Source organism: Aythya fuligula, chromosome 17 (assembly GCF_009819795.1).
Source record: "Aythya fuligula isolate bAytFul2 chromosome 17, bAytFul2.pri, whole genome shotgun sequence".
In the NCBI taxonomy this organism is placed as follows: Eukaryota; Metazoa; Chordata; class Aves; order Anseriformes; family Anatidae; genus Aythya; species Aythya fuligula.
In genome coordinates, this window is record NC_045575.1 from 5,439,349 (window position 1) to 5,450,679 (window position 11,331).

Sequence of the window (11,331 nt, forward strand, 5' to 3'; positions counted from 1 at the left end):
CTAACGCCACCCTTCTCCTTACGTTACTCCGCGTGTACAAACTAACTGCCAGCAGAGCGCTGCTCAGTCCTCCTACTCCTGAAGGGCTGACAACATATTTCTCTCCACCTCCCTGGGTGGCATGTAGGTGGAACAAGATCGAAGATAAAGGACTGTATCCTCTGCCTGCAGAAGCTCGGGCACACTGCGCTTGCATCTCGTTCAGCTGCAGATGGCCATTTTGGTGAGAAAACAAGAGCTTATCAAGATGGACTATTCCACCCACAGGGATCATCTGTAGGTTGCACATTATTGCTGAAGCTGGCTAACATTTTACTGATTTCTAGTGCAGACAGCTAACAGCAACGGACATTAGCAATATCCTGAATTGCACTGCAAGCCAGAGAACCAGCTTGACTGAACGTATCACTCCTGGAAGCCTATAATCCGAAGTACAACAAGCACCTTTTGGAGTTATTACCAACCTTTTGGAGTTATTGCCAAAAGCCACCACTGCTCAGTGTTGCTGTTTCCGCACGTTTGCCCCTCCCCAAACTCCATAACAGGCACCCAAACTTCTCGGTGAAGCATTTCAGAATCCTGTGCCCCGCCTGTACTTATCTGCAGAAAATTTCAACACTTGCAGTCCACAGTATTTCCTGTACTATGAAAGAAACCATTTTTTCTATCCTCTAAAACCACAGCCGAAGCGATGTGTGTATCAGATGTCAAGGCTCCTCCTTTCAAGTTATCTGCAAGCGCTCCTTCATGTGAGCTCCCCTTCTCTGCCACCAAAAGATTTTCAAATACTAGGAGCCTTTCTTTAGGACCAGGCAAGAAGCACCTCAGCCCTCTATCTAAAGCTTCGAGCATGACAGGTATTGCAGAAAGCCTGCCACAGTTCCTTCAGCCACACTACCGCCCCTTCCCGACAAACTAACCTAGGAATTTCAGGTATCCCTTTATTTTCACTGTACCTCTACGCTCAGCACTACTTTATGTGATCTCCCAGCCAAGCCCTCTTCCTCTAAAAGAAGCCCTTGTTGCACGTGATTGTGTGGGCTCATGGCACAAGAAAACATACAGGTGGGGGACTCAGACAGGAAAAAAGCAGTTCTCATAGGTAAAGTCCGCAGGAGTTACGAGCTCATAACCACTCTTCTCCCAGTGAAGGGGGTGTGCACAACAAGGGAATCAGTTTCCCATACAGAGAGATGTGAGGGAACACAAGAGTTCACCTGTTGATAAATCAACATTCCCTAGACAAAAGGACAGAAAAGGGAACAACTACACGCAAAAGCTGAAGCTCCACTTAAACAAAACACCAAGACCTCACACCTGGGGCCAGGGGGGCAGCGCAAAACCACCACTTACCAGAGAAGGGCAACATCTGCTCGGCTCCCACCAACAGAACAGAGCTGTTGAGAAGAAGACGGGGAAGAGGCACGGTTAGAGCCCCCACACCCCACAGACGAGCACCCAAAGCCGCACCGGGTCCTGCCACCGCGGGAGGAGGGAGAAACACAAGAATTTCGGCCCCCAGCACACTGAGGGAGGCGGCAGGAGAAACAACACAGGGGCGAGGCCTCGGCGGGCAGCGAGGGAGGTGAAGGGGGAAGGAGGCCGGGAGGGAGCCGCGGCGACAGGGCCGTGGAGGCGGCGGCCGCAGCCGGTGAGGCCCACACGGCGGGGCCAGGCGGGATCCACCACCCCTCCGCCAGCCCGAGCCCCCCGAGGAGGAAAAGGAGGAAGAGGAGAAAGGGGAGGAAGAGGAGGAAGGAGCAGGAGGCTGAGGCGGAGGCCGGGGGGCGTGCCTGACCAGGCCTCAACCCCCAGCCTCCCGCCCGGCCTCCCCCCCGCCAGGCCCCAACCCTCCTCCCGCCCCCCGAACCGAGCCCTGGGAGGCTCCCGGCGGTTCCTTACCGCGGGGCAGAGCCGGGCATGGCGCGGGGCCGGTCCCCGGGGCTCGGCCGCCTGCCTGGGCCCGGCTCGCTGGGCTCCGGCTGCCGCCGCCGCCTCCCCTCACCGCCACAACAACATGGCGGCCGCGAGGCGCGGGCACGGCGGGGCGGGGCGGGGCGGGCCGGCAGCGGGAGCGCGCAGCCGCCACCGCCTCCCCCCCCCTCCCCGCCCAGCCCGACCCCCAAGGGGAGGGGCTCCCGCTGCTCCGTGAGGGGAGCCGGTGTTTTGTTTTTTTTTTTTGGGGGGGTGAGTTTTTTTTTTGTTGAATTGTGGAGTTTTGGAATTGTTAATGTGGGAAAAGGGCGCTGAGATCGTTTGGTCCAACCATCCCCTACCGCCACTGTCACCCACTAAGCCGTGTCCCCAAGCACCACGTCCAACCTTGCCTTAAACACCCCCACAGACAGTGACCACCTCCCTGGGCAACCCATCCCAACGCCCGATTTCTCTTTCTGACAGAAATGTCTCCTCATTTCCAACCTAAACCTCCCCTGGCACAGCTTGAGGCCATTCCCTCTAGTCCTATCACTAGTTATCTGTGAGAAGAGGCCGACCCCCAGCTCCCCACCGCTTCCCTTCAGGTAGCTGCAGAGAGCAATAAGGTCTCCCTCGCGGTGCGTCTATAGGGAGATGCTCACCCCTTCCTCTCCATGTGTGTATGGAGGCTCATCCTTTCCTCACAGTGTTTCGCTAGGCACAGCCAGCCCCATCTGTCCTCAACAGCCCCGATGAGGTGATGTGGTGGCCGAGGTGTGAGGCTGGGGGGTTCTCTGAGCCTGGGTCAGCCCGCAAGAGCAGGGCCTTTCTCAGGAGCTCGCCTAAAACCTTAGGAGAAACAGCAAACCTGGCTAAACGCCACTCTAAAACACAGGTCGATGCCTGCCTTTGCTTCTGTGACATTCAGCTCAGCTGCAGGGACATGTGTGGCCCCTTGCCATGGGTAGATGCGCTGTCCAAGCCACCCCGAGCAGCCTGCAGCTCCTACGGCATGAGGTAATGGAGAGCAGGGAGCCAACAAGAGCTGCAGGAGCCAAAAAATACATGGAAGTTGGGAGAAAAGCGATAAAGCAAAAGGGATAAGAGTGCTAAGCAGCAGAAGGGCACCACAGAGCTTGAGAGGCGAGCAGCCACCCTGTCAGAGCGCAGATAGCAGGGAAGGGTCAGCAGGAAGCATCGCAGCTTCCAAAATGAAGCCTTGTACAGGGGAGCGCCTTTTCAGCTGCAAAAGTCGTATCTGGGTCTTGTTGCAAATGTGGTGGATCGTTAATGCTTTATTTTTATACATATCTTTAATTTACAATACAGTATGTAGGTCAGGTTGTACTTCTGAGAGATAGTTCCACCTGCTCATGGTTGCCTTGATCTGAAATGAAATACTTGCTTGCAAGTAGCTATAAAATGTACTCCTAAATTATCCACAGGACTCTCCCTCTGAGTCCAAGGCTAGTCATTGTAACAGATGGACTTCAGTCTGTCATTAAGTCATATTTAAGCTGGAAATGGCATTAATGTTTGAAGAGAACAATACAAAATACAGGATCCCAGTGTCTTTAAACTCAGATATAAGCCACACGGTGAGTTGTTTTCTAGTTTAGTTCCCTTGGTTGGGGACAGTAAACATTTGAAAGGAAATTAATGAGCCCCTCTGAAGGGATTTTTTCCAACAACAAACCATCATCTGAATGCAAATGTGATCTAAAAGTCAATATGTACCTTCAGAGGAACTTTGGAAGAAATACAGGTAACTGAAGGGAAAAACAGGATTCCTGGCCTGTTTATACCCAAAAGCAATGAAAAAAAAAGTTCTGCCAGTATAGCTGTATTTCAAAAGGACATGTGTTGACAGCATTAGGGAGCAGAATGTGAATTTTGAAAACTCCTTGTTAATTGTTTGCTTCTGCAGCATGCCTGGAAGGAGATCAAATGTGACCTACTTCAGGAAACTGAATCCTGGAGACCCAGGGCTTCCATACAGCATAACCTGCTGGTTGCTCCTTCTGTTTTTTAAAGAGAGAGAACAAGCTGGAGTGCCATCACTGTGATAGCAAGGACTGAGAAAAAGCTTCCAGTTGCTTATTTCAGTGACACAAATTGTCTTCTTTGGTGTTATCTCTACCAATATGCTTAAACAGATTGCAGGCAGAGTGTCTACATCTTGTGCTCTGACTATCTCCAGTTATTGTGTTCCAATTTATTTTTTAATAAATACTCGGTATGGCCCCATGTTAAATGACTTTTGCCACTATTTTCTATGACAACTGGGGCGAACAATGATAGCTAAAGAGAATTACTTTATGGAAGTAAAAGTTTCTGTACCCAAAGGGAGAGCGAGGCCCATGGGAACCTGACATGCAGCTCAGGGAACAAGGTGTTCCCAAGCCTATAGTTCTGACAAACCTGGAACATATCCTCACTCATCTGTACAAAGTTTTCAATTTGTCAGAGTGGTAATGACTTACTGAGGAGCCACCAAAGCACTATCTGTTCTTAACCAGGAGGAGGAAAAACAATTCAGTCATTACACACCTGTTTGTCTGATCTCAGGAACATTAGAAGCTTTAAAATGAATGTAAAGGAAAAAAGTAGTTGGGGATAGACATGTAAGTGGTAAACAAAGTAAAATGCAATGTATCTGTACTGAAGATAGATAATATTAAACTGACACCTTTCTTTGATAACTGTTTTCTAGGCAATGGATAGGCAATAGATGTGATCTAGCTGGATTTAATAAGGTATCAGATACAACGCCTCATGGTCAATTGTTTATCTGGGGAGCTATTCCATAGATAAGAAATTAGTGACAGAGATGACAATAGTTTGGGGAGAAAAGTAGACTGAGAAGGTGGAGCTGTGCTCTTTAAGAAATGATTTGGAGTGAGACTGTCAGCAGGCTCAAAAATGCATTAAATAAATTCATGAGTGAATTGCCAATGAGTGGCTGGACTCCTGTGCCCAGCTCTGATTGCCTCTCAGAGATGGAGTGCTGTACGGCAGGGACCATCAGGCTGACCCAGCAAACCTTTTCTTACAGTCTTTTCATCTTGCGCGATATTTTCCAGGCAGGTTTTGGAACAAAAGGTAGGAGCGAGCTGACAGCATTTGCTGATGGCACAAAGTTGGGAGGCAGCTGCAGTACGGAGGGAATATCTGTATTGCCGGACAAGTTGGATAACATTGAGTGCTGGCACATTAGAAATGGGATGAAATTTAATAGTGGAAAGTACAAGGTCATGCACTTGGGAATTGCGAACAAGAATCTCTGCTGTGAGCTGGGAGCTCATCAGTTGGAAATGACAGAAGAAGAGAAAAATCTGGGTGTATTTGTTGATCTCAAGATGACTGAGAACTCCCAATAGGAAGCAGCTCTGACAAAAAGCATGTATCAACTGAGATATTTCCAGGAGAAGGGGAAAATGTTAGTACCATTATACAAAGCTCTGCTGCAGCCTTCTCTGGAACTATGCGTGCAGCTCTGGTCACTTTCAATCAAGGGAGACGAGCTTAAAATGTGACTGGAGGATAATTACGGGGTAATCCAGAGTTTTTCTTATGTAAAGATTTTGACATAATTTCTTTAGCCAAAAAAAAAATGAATGCTGAGAAGGGATACAGTCACTCTCTATGAAACTTCAGGGAGTAAACACAGAAGTAAACACATCTCCCTTAAGAGCAAGGGTGATGTGAGCGTAAGAGCAAACAAGTATCCGGTGGCCATGAAGAGTCTGGGCTGAAACATGAGAACGTCGGAGCTTCCAACAGCTCAAGTCCAGAGGCTCTGGATCTCCCTTCCAGAGCTGCCTTACCTTGATGCAGTTGCCACCGACAGCTGAGAACTGAACCTCGGGCACAAAAAGTCCTTTCCAGACATCTCTTGGTGTTTGAGACACAGTCACCGAGATACTAGTTGGCCTCTGAGGAAGAGAAAAGGGATACCTGATGTGCAAAGATACTCTTTGGGGTGCAGTCACAACCCAAATGTCATGTCAGTTATTGGCTGTATTTGGTAAGGGCACATTTAAAATCTACATGTGGTCAGGGTGCAGGCTGTCAGCACCCTGTTCTGGATCATCCCATCCCAGTCCCTCCGATCATCTTCCCATGGCTGCTGGTTCCTTTGCCTATCATGTATTCTGCACCCGGCACAGTGGCAGTGGCAAAAACATACTTGTTCTAGGCACTTTCCTGCTCCTGTTACTGTCAAGTAACCTTTAATACACTTTATTCTTGTGATCCAAACAGCCAAACTCAGACTTTGTGGGTTGTTTCTGTTATGATGAAAAACTGATGGTAAGGTCAGATATTGCTTCAACAAAACAAAACAAGTCCTGATCCCATAAGAACAGGAGGATCATGAAACACGGGGTAGCTTCAGGACTCCAAACCGGCTCATTCAGCCAGCTTTCTATCCAAAAGCAGCTCTCTCCATCCTCTCTCTCCTGTTTTTTCCATTCTTCACCATGACATTTTACTCCTTTTGCTCTCTGGTTCCCTTTTTCCTTTGGTTATTTTTAACCAATGCCCGAACAGAATGCTGTGCTCAAACATGTCTCTGCCCCTTGTTTTCATACTGTGCTCCTCTTTGTGCAGGTGCTTCCATTCTTTCCACTTCCACCATGCAGCTATTTCATTGTTCATTTAATCCAAACAGTGGGCGCTGAGGACAACAGGGGCAGCGTGGTGTGAGGCTCCCCTGATTAAAATCTGCCAGCCAAGAGGCACCAGATGGGACTTGAAACATGGATGCTCTGAATGACTGATCCCTTTGAAAGGTGGATGAATCGTTTGAAAATAATGAGATTTTTATTACATATGTGTATATGTATATATATTTTTTTGTTGGAACATTTTCGACAGTCTTAAGATTTTTTGGCTCATAACATCACTGTGTTAACAGGAGGTACTACTAGTGACACTTTGATGAAGGGAACATAGCATGAAGAAGTTGTCTTGGCGAAGGCTGCTCACCAAGAGGATTATCAAAGGACTAACCAAAGATGAAGTCTGGGGGCACTCCAAGAACTTCAGCTCCAGTGGAACAGCTACAGCACTTTTGAGCAAATACTGAAAACAGCCTTGGGGACAGTGTTTCCAGGTAGGAGCACAGCAGTCCGAGCCTGGCTCAGCACTGATGTGCGAACTAGTTGACTCCTGAGAACCCAGATTTGTCCAGCAGATCAGCTGAAGACATACTGCGCCCGTCTGTGAAATGACGGACAGCACTCGAGTATAGAATTTGCACTGAACATACTAGTTCTGCTTGGGTTTGCAAGCACAGAGCATTCCTCTGCAGATGACAAATGACTCTGTGTTTGTGCAAGGCATTTCTGTCCCTGGAAGTAAAAGCTGAGGACACCAATATTGAAGATACAGCAGTGTAGGCAGAATGTTTGGAAGTCTTCTCTTACATCTGCTTGCATTATTTTCTCATTCTTAAAAGACAAAGATTCTTAAGGTCCATATCACTTGCCAAGCAAGCTAAAAGTAAGTAAAATGTTCAAAATATTTTATACAGAACGTGCCTACTTGTAAACTTAACTGACAACTTTCAGCTGTGTCATGTTAAGTTGCTACAACAATGCAGCCTGACATGCTTTTAATAATAAAGCATATATATTTTTCTTAATGAGCACACTAAAGATCCTTCCTTCTAAAGTTAGTAATTATCCCATCATACAAAAGAAAAACACGGGGCAAAAAAGGGCTAAGGAGTTGATCAGAAGAGCTGCTTTGAGGATCATTAGAAGATGGTATTATTTTAACTGGGAAATCTGTACCCTGTAAAGATACAGTGATAAAACGCTCGGGTCTGTGCCCACTGTGGTAATCAAGTGGCAAAAAGGAGGGAGTCCCCACCCACAGGAACTTGCACCATTAAAACTTGCAGAAGTTGAGCAACTCCCTTGCTCTGCTGGGCAGGCGATGGTTGTAGCAGCAGCCTCTCGGAACAGAAGGAACCGGTGCTCCTGCCCCTGGGCAGAAGCAGTTCCGTGCAGGGAACCGACTAAGAAGTGTCTTGGGCCATCCCCTGCATCTTTCATTGAGACCAACATAAAAAATACCAAACAGTGAGACTTTATGCTAAGAATATGTTAAGAGGGGATTAGTTGGAGAATGATGGAAAATTGAAAAATAAAGTATTGTAGCATCCATCAGGTCGGTAGCTTCCTGATAACACCTCTGTCTTTATGACTATCCACAACATGCTGCCAAAGGCTTCTATCTTCTGTCAGTCCTTGATAAGCTGATCTACACATCATTATGATAAAATGTATAAATAAAAAAAAAAAAGGAGAAAGTGGAGGTGGGCTGAAAAAGTGCAAAGCCCAGGGCTAAACTGATTCATCATTATTACTGTAATTGCATTTCAGCTGCTTAGAAAATACAGCAACCAATTTCCCCAGCTTTGCAATTGAGTGCTGTGGTTATGTCTCTTTTTCGGATCACACTGACATTTTCCTCTGGTCATTTCATAACCCTTTCATTTTACTCATATTTTCAAGATGTGCTGAGAAGTGACGGTCCGTTGGGGTTTCCTGTGCCCTCGGAGCTGCACGTAAACACGGCACGGGCAGGCTGCTGTCCTTAAACCCTCTGTGATTTCCTTTTGGAAAAAGAGAGAGGGGCAACAGGGGAGCCTCGCTGCGTTTGCATGCGGGGAAGCCAGTCACTTGGCCCCGTAACAGCCGAGACTGGTGTGTGAGCAGCAGGAGAACATCTACCTTTCAAGACTGTGCTGCAAATGAAGCAGATATTTTAACCAGCCCCTGGGCTGTCTTTGGGGACTTTCAGGCAGAAATTTGAGGAAATGCAGGAACCTTGAAAAAACACTCAAGAGACAGGATGCAGCACTCATGGCAGACCTACACAGAAAACACTGAGCTCAGATAGTTGTGTTACTGGGGGAGCTCCAGCACCTCGGTCCTCCCGGTGCTTTTCACACTTCCTGAAATTAGAAGACTGCTTTTGTGCCTTATCGCTAGCCAGGCCAGGAGTGTCCTTACCAGGCAAACAGAGTCGGGGTGCTTATTGGTGTCTATCTATCAAAATCCTGACAGAGCTACTGCAACCAGGGCATTCTTCCCAGGCTTTGACTTGTGACATCTGATAATCTTCATGGTTACGTTCAGCACTGAACAACTTCCTCCCAGCCATTAATCATATTAAAAGAATGACCTTTTCGCAAAAAGTTTCTTTTCCGAGAGCTTTTGTCTGGACAAGTTCTCTGCAGAGGATCTGATCCAAAGCCCACTTGCTCAGTAACTTCAGGTGGCTTTGGAGAAAACCTGGGAAGAGGGATTTTTCTGCAGACCTCAGCAGCCCACAAGCTCTTTCAGTGCTTTGTTTCTCCATGCAGTGAGGGCCGATAGCTACCCTGCACCGCTGGAACTGGGACGTTGTGCAGGTGGAAGGCAGCTTTTCCCTCTGATTTGCATTAAAATGACATATTTGACTTCTGCCATCCTGAAGTATTAACAGTTTCTGGCATGTGGTACACAGGTGAGCAGAGGCACTTTTTTTGTTGACTTCTTTAATTGCCATTCATTTGCCAGGTTCAATTTAATTTGTACAAGGAACGTGTATACATACCATTACAAACCTCAGTTATACACACATAGCAGCGCCAATAATTTGGGCAGAGGCTCCAAGAGTTCACAGTGCTTTAGGAAATCAAGCACATAAGGTAAAAGGACAAAAAATAAATAAAAAATAAAATTAAAAAAAAAAAAAAAACCACCAAAAAGAGGAATAGTGATTCAAACCAGCCTGATGACAGATTCTAAGCCCACTGAGTCACTTGGTGTCTTTCCAGCAGTGCTTTGGAGGAAGGTTGGCAAAGAAGGGGAAATAAACAGATGCCTTTGCAAACGAATCATGCTTCAATTGCCAAATGTTATCCTCCGCTAAAAAATCAGAGCAAACCTTGAACCTGACATCATTACTGGAGTTTTGTTCTGATAAGTGCTTCGCACAGCGCGTTGGTGCCAGGGTCCTGTCTCAGGGCCTGACTTGTCTGTGTGATGTCTGAGAAATAAAAATACTAGATAATTCTTTAAAAATTAGCAATTCAAAAGGTATGGCTAAAGATTGGCTAAAATTGCAAGCTCCCCAACAACCTGGTGTGACATTTAAAGTGCAAATCAATAGTACCCTGAGGAATGTGAAACGCAACACAGCCTGTCCGTGCTGCGTTCTAGCTAGAGAGAAAATGCCAGCATGCTAATAAGAAAATACCGAATGTGACAGTCTTGTGAAGGAGAAGCTGGCAGCCAGCTTTCTCTGTGGAGCTGATGGAGGCCCCTTGGGTGTTCTCCCCCTTCCTTCCTGCTGCTGTGTGTGAAATGCAGGAGCAGGGACATCTGTAATGTGATTGCACACTGAGACACCGGCTGTCCGGTGTTTCTGAGGGTGTTGGATTGGGGGACTGGGAGCTGGAACCTCGTTACCATCTGATTCCTAATTAGCCATGTGACAGAGAGCACGATGTGGTCATCTCATCTGTGTGAAGTTTAGGAGGTCCCTGCAGCCAGGGGAGAGACCTGAGATGCCAGAGAGCACCTGTATGGCAGTGAGAGTGGGATGCTTTTAGTCCCAGACTTCATCTCCCTTTCATCCCAGAGGTGATTAAAGTAGGCTGAGCAACATCTGATTTCAGAGTTTATAAACTTGACTAATGTGATCTCTTGTTAAGATCAACAGAGCTCGTATTAAGTGACAAGAATTAAGCTTGTCCCGCAGCGTCAAACTGGTGGCATCCAGCAACCTCCCTCAGCAGCAAAGGGGAAAAAAAGCTGAAGAAACAAAAACAAAAAACAAAGCTGAAGAAGGGAGCCCTGCACCCGGGGCTCTCCTTTAATTCTAAAATGACTGAGACCCACCTGGGGACAGGGTGACCTGTTGGCCCAGCTGGTTCTCTTTTGAAGGATTGCACTGTGCTTTTCCTCCCCCTTAAAGACAATGCTGTGGGTGCAGGAAAAGTCCCAAATATATATATATCTTTTTTTAATTTGTTTTGACGCTGTTGGCGGGAGGCTGTACCTACAGGTTGCCTGCTGCCCCCTGCATGGCCCTGTGTGGGGACATGGCCCTGTGTGGGGACAGACGTGTGGTTACAGACGTGTCCCTCAGAGGGGCACAGGGAATCCTGGAATCAGAGGGTCTTTAGTGTTGGAAGAGACCTTTGAGATTAGGTTGGATGTTAGGAAGAACTTCTTTACTGAGAGGGTTGTGAGGCATTGCAATGGGCTGCCCAGGGAAGTGGTGGTGTCACCATCCCTGGAGGTCTTTAAAAGACGTTTAGATGTTGAACTCAGTGATATGGTTTAGTGGAGGACTGGTTAGTGTTAGTGTTAGGTCAGAGGTTGGACTGGATGATCTGGAGGTCTCTTCCAA

The 11,331-nt window shown here is 47.3% G+C and overlaps 1 protein-coding gene across 4 annotated transcripts in view; it reads right to left on the bottom strand.

Moving 5' to 3' along the window:
• Positions 1 to 2,023, bottom strand: part of MTMR3 (myotubularin related protein 3) — a 76,936-nt gene extending 74,913 nt beyond the window's left edge. For 3 of the 4 annotated variants that reach the window (XM_032198799.1, XM_032198795.1, XM_032198797.1), the window contains exons 1-2: positions 1,903 to 2,023; positions 1,354 to 1,397 (exon numbers count right to left, since the gene is read on the bottom strand). The gene's annotated coding sequence lies outside the window, so the exon portion shown is untranslated. The remainder of the gene's footprint in view (positions 1 to 1,353; positions 1,398 to 1,902) is intronic. The other variant, XM_032198798.1, reaches the window with a different exon arrangement.
• Positions 2,024 to 11,331: the final 9,308 nt, after the last annotated feature.